Source organism: Canis lupus, chromosome 34, assembly GCF_011100685.1.
Source record: "Canis lupus familiaris isolate Mischka breed German Shepherd chromosome 34, alternate assembly UU_Cfam_GSD_1.0, whole genome shotgun sequence".
In the NCBI taxonomy this organism is placed as follows: domain Eukaryota; kingdom Metazoa; phylum Chordata; class Mammalia; order Carnivora; family Canidae; genus Canis; species Canis lupus.
In genome coordinates this window covers 21,737,433-21,742,995 of record NC_049255.1, presented here as the reverse complement: position 1 = coordinate 21,742,995, position 5,563 = coordinate 21,737,433, and the positions used below count along the sequence as shown (strand labels likewise).

The following is a 5,563-nucleotide window of genomic DNA, read 5'->3' as shown; positions in this document are numbered from 1 at the left end:
AATTTGGCTGTGTTGATCTTAGCTGAAACTAAGGTGCATTTGCATGAGACAGTAATCACTTAACTGCCTTGCTTGTAAGAACACTAATATTTTGGCCTTTCCAGACAGGCTGGAGAATGTGATTAGGAGCCATTTGAAAAATGACACCCCACAGTAAAATGGAGCTTTGTGGCCTCTTCTTCAATCCCAGCTTCTGATCCTTTAAAACCTCCTTTAGAAATATCTTTTTCCCTTTTCTTATGCATGTTTATAAAAAGGCACGAATAAGATTCTCTTCTGAAACTACCTTTACCTGCCAAATTATCCAGTATTTATTTAGGCAATATTCAAGTCTCTGTGTTTAAAATAAACCTAAAATCTTTCAATATCGAATCAGCCAATGAATTCTATGCTAGATTATGTAGACAGTCATTATTATTCTTTGCCAAATATACATAAACAGAAAATTATGTCATGAGTTTTGTCCTTATTTTTGGTCTTCCGCCTATCTTGCTGAGGCTTTACAGATAGTGTTTGTCTCGGGCAATGTTTTCACAGGGCCATTATTGGCTAATAGAATCTCAGGTTTGGGCAGGAACCTGATGCTGGATCCTTTCTACATGGTTCTATGCCAAATGGCTGTGGAATTTCTGTTTGAGAATAGCTTTGACAAAGAACTAACTAGTTAACTCACTCACTCACTCATGCAGTTACTCCTGGGAGCTGCTCACCCATCCTTGAACGATACTGGCTATTTCACCTTGTGAAATTATTTTTTCTGGAGCTACTATGACATTAGTCCTAATTTATCCCTTGGGGCTACAGAGCACAAATATAATCTGTCCTCCATGCCAGCCCTTCAGATACCTGAAGATCAAAAAGGTAATTCCATTGAGTCTTGTACAAGAGACTCCCTCTCAGGAAGTGGTTTGAGTCATGTTCCTCTGAGGAATCCTCTGATTGTCAATGTCACTCAAAAGACTGCTCCCTAGATCCAAGAGCTGCCGTCCCATCTTTTCTGATACAGCAAAAGAGCAGGATCATTTTATACTTCCCTTATCATTCAACATGAGCCCCACATCTTTTTCCTTGACCTTAGATTTTCCATTCTGCTTTCAACTTGGCCTTTCAGCTCGTTCTTTAAGTTCATACATCCATTCTATTGCCTTTTTTTCACCCGTGCTATTAAAATGTGTAGTGTATGAGGTATTTCCAATACTGAAAACAAACTAGTAAGAAATTTGCAATACAGTCATATATAATCTTTACTGAAGCTCCTGTTCTGACTGGTGGCAAAACCAAACCAAACCAAAACAAACAACTAATATTTGCCATTTTGGGTAACCTTAGACACTAAATTTTAATTCTGTCAATTCATAATTTGCCTTCTGTCTTCTTTGTAAGAGTGCACTGAAGCTCTGAGATTTCTATTACAGCATGCAGAAACACTCTGGGCCTCCACTGTATCAGAGCAAGCTAGTATTAGCCAAGATGTCTCTAGTTCTACCTACCAACATCAATGCCCATGTGCTCCACTGATTTTCCTCCTCTCTAGCCCCCTGCCTGTACACAAGATCCCACTTCTTCCTGAAAGTAAAATAGACATCCTACCCTTAATGTATCTCACATCAATTCCTGCTGACATCCCATGCCCTCAAACCTCCATCTTCAGTCTTTTCCAAATTCTGGACATGGCATCCCTATCCTTCTAGTTGCTCGGACCAAAAATGGTGAACTTCTCTTTGACTTTTCTCTTTCACTCATAACATGTATTCTATCATAAAATGCTGTTGCTTTTATCTTCCAAATGCATCCAGAGTCCAACTACTTACATTGGTCTACACTGTAGCACCCTGATCTAAGCTACCACCATCCTGTCTCACCAGAATTATTGCAATAGCCTCCTTACTGCTGTCTCTGCCTCCCTCTTGACCACTATGAGCTATATTACACAGAGCAACTAACGTGATCTTGTCAAAAATTAGGGAAGACCATGCCATCCTTTGTGCAAAATAGTAAAAGGCTTCTCACTTCACTGAGAGTAAGAGCCAAAGCTCACAGTGATCCACATGGCCCTACATGACCAGGACACTGTGGTTTGTCTGACTTCAACTTTCCCTACCCACTCCTTACTCAACTCTCCTGGCCACATTTTTTTTTTTAAGATTTTATTTATTTATGAGAGACTCAGAGAGACAGAGATTGAGAGAGAGAAGGGCAGAGACAGAAGCAGGCTCCATGCAGGGAGCCCAACGTGGGGCTCAATCCCAGGACTCCAGGATCAGGCCCTGGGCTGAAGGTGGTGGTAAACCTCTGAGCTACCCCAGCTGCCCTCTCCTGACCACTTTAAACATTCACTTGCCTCTGGGCCTCTCTACCGAGTGTTGCCAGGTGTACCCCTGATTCTGTTTCTTACCCTCTTCATTCAGGTCATTGTCTTAATAAGGCCTCCCTTGATTACCATATTTAAAATTATCTTGTTCCAAGACCCTTCATCCCACTTTACTTTTCTTTTTTTCCATTGCACTCTTCAATTTCTTAAATATTCCTTCATTGTATTCATTTTCCTTTCCCCTCCCTCTGGTCCCATCATCAAAATGCTTCATGAAGGCAGGGATTTTAATTTTTTTTCTTTTCTTTTCTTTTCTTTCTTTTCTTTTCTTTTTTTTTCCTTTCTTTTCTTTTCTTTTCTTTCTTTTCTTTTCTTTTCTTTTCTTTTCTTTTCTTTTCTTTTCTTTTCTTTTCTTTTCTTTTCTTTTCTTCTTTTCTCGTCCCCTTCCTTCCTCCCTCCCTCTTTCTCTCTCTCTTTCTTTCTTCCCACTAGTATGGCCCAAGTGGCTAGACCAGTATCTGGCACTTAGCCCTCAATATTCACTAATTGAAATCCCACAAGTCTCTCGCCATGTGTTTCTCATCACATACTGCTTTGACATTGCCTTTTTGCTGACCCGGAGACTTTTCCAGATCCACAGGCTACTGTCTCTGGGCCCTCCAAAGAGATGCATGGGTGATTTCTGGATTCTTTCCACACCACTCTGGAGTGGCAGACACTTCTGGGGCATGTCTTTGGTATTTTTTGTCCAGACATGACACAGCACCATTCCTCATCAGTGCTGGGCAAGGTAAGCTCCCGGAATCCGTTCAGGAAGTAGGCTCTTGGTCAGTTGTAATCTCAGATCACCTCATCTGAGGGAAGGGAAATATTTACCCACTCACCTTTCAACTTTTTCAAGTTAACTGCTGAGTGGGGGAGTCACTTCCTTAGAAAACTTCCTGAGCTTCTCACTAATTTGGCCACCTCTCTTCCTCATCCCCAGATTTTTAACTCCTCATGATTAATATGGAGGACCGTTCCATGCTTAACACCTCTATGCCAAAATCAATCCATGCCAAAATTTTCATTACTGATTTCTAAAACACCCAGTCTCTTACAAGTCCCACAGGATTTTCTCTGACATTTTTTTCTTTCTTTTAAATTTCAGCTATTGGCTTCAAAAAACCTATTTTGAAACTAAAAAGAAGAGGCTTTTTTCCTTTCTGGTGTCTGAGCTTCTGCAGTAACAATTCATCCTGAAGGCCTGAGACTATAGAGAATAGCCCCAGGATCCAAGAAATTGGAAGGAGATGAGCTCGTAGATTAATATTTAAGATATTATTCACTGTTCCAGAAAATAGGAGCGTTTGAATTCCTTGCCAGGAAGGAGGGGTTAGTAAGAATTTATAATCTAGAATTCCCATACCCCCAGCCTTTAAATCGAGGTATTCCTGCTACAGAATCCCAAGAGACATGCTCAGAAGACCCTGTAGGATACCTTCTTCCTATATCATTAATCTCCATCCAGGTAAAATCACAGGACTCATTACTCCTGTCTGACTTACCTCCTGTCCAGGTGAGTGTAAGTTATAAGAACTCATGTTGGCCCCTTAGATCTCCGATAGTAATTACTGGTCCTGCACAGAATTGTATCACCATATAGACAGGGCATCTCCTAGGGATACATGTTCAGAGGTTATCCTGGCAGGCCCACCATGGTGAAGAAGAGGAAGGGTAGGTCTGTGTAAAATGCATTCACATGTTGCAGCAGTCTGAGTAACTGGAATGTGTTGGCATTCTCCTGGATAAAAAAATAAGATGCTATGAAAAAATGCATGCCAGAGTAGCAAGCTGTTCCACCTCTACTGGTGTGCAAGCCAAGGCAAATTTCCACTGTAAGAGGACCTTAAAACTATAAAAATGTTGAAATTGACACATCATTATTAGTAATTTCCTTACTGATTGATATTCAAATTATGTTTTCTAGGTCCTGGCAGGTGAATAAGAGGGTATGTGGCCACTCGGGAGACATCAGGGAAGTCCCAGAACATGGGGCAAGCAAAGGATACATGATCAGAAAGGGAAAGACAGTATTATGGCTCCAATGAGTGGGTGTAATGAAGGAGCTGGTGAAAAATAAAAATCTCAGCAGGTGGGTAAGACAAAAGGCATCAAGGAGGAAGAGTGTTAGCCAGGGTGTTGCTTTTACTGCATATCTGGCACATCTCTCCTCTGCACCCCAGTTCCACCATAACCCACTCTGAGCTCAGGTAATGCAAACTCATTTTCACATCAGCAAAAGGGATTAGGAAAGTAAATCTTCAGAGGAAAAACACCAATGATGTATTTTAAAGTCGCAAGCAGTGTAAATGATGTTTTTATCCACTCTTCTGTATTATTCATGCCTCAGCTCCCTGTCATGGCCGTGCATAAATGAAATTTAACAAATGTTGTTTGGTCCACAGTGGCCCAGAATCACGCAAGAAGCTGAAGATCATCCGCAACTTATTCCAAGGGCTTACAGAGTATGAATGTGAAGGCCTTGGAGATAATCAAACTCAAACTCAAAATCAAAAGACTTCCAGTCTTTACAAACTCCCTTTGATAAACAAAAATTCCCACACCCGGCCTTAATTGCATTTGAAATTCAAAGTAAATTAAATATTGTGACAGAAAGGCAATTCAGATCAATGGAACAAAGTGTGTTGCTGTGTATTTATACCAGATGCTCCCCTTGACCTTTTATATAGATCCTCCTTTGAGAACTAAGGTGTAGATAAGGAACCGGCAAAACATGGCCTGCCACCTGATTTTAAATGGCCCATGGACTGAGAATCACCCGAATGTCATCATGTAGGGGCTTTTCTCATTATACTCGGTACTCCAGAGTCCCAGGATCATAGGGTACAAGCCAGCGACTGTGCAAGCCATGGTAAGAAGAGTCACTGTTGCAGGGGTTCAGCATAAATGAATGTCTCCTAAGGAGAGGAGGAAAAAGATAGACAAAACAAAACAAAAACACTGAAACTAATTATGAAGATGCTGTGGGGAATCCATGCTGCCCTCGCATGTGCCCTGTCATGTGACCTGGCCCTGTGTAACCTTCTGACCTGAACCGGATGCTGCTCCCCGCCACCCCATCAGTCTGGGTACCACCTGCTGCTTGTACTCACACCCACCTTGCAGCTGCAACCCAGAGCTGCCAAGGTGAGATGTGAGGGAGGGCACTGGGAAAAGACAAAAACGAGAGAATCTAGGAGGGGGAGTGAA

General features: G+C 41.7%; 1 long non-coding RNA gene across 1 annotated transcript; it reads left to right on the top strand.

Moving 5' to 3' along the window:
• The first annotated feature begins 3,744 nt into the window (after positions 1-3,744).
• LOC119867445 lies at positions 3,745-4,975 on the top strand. Its single transcript, XR_005383553.1, has 3 exons — positions 3,745-3,869; positions 4,281-4,445; positions 4,759-4,975. It is a non-coding gene; the product is annotated as an uncharacterized LOC119867445 (long non-coding RNA).
• Positions 4,976-5,563: the final 588 nt, after the last annotated feature.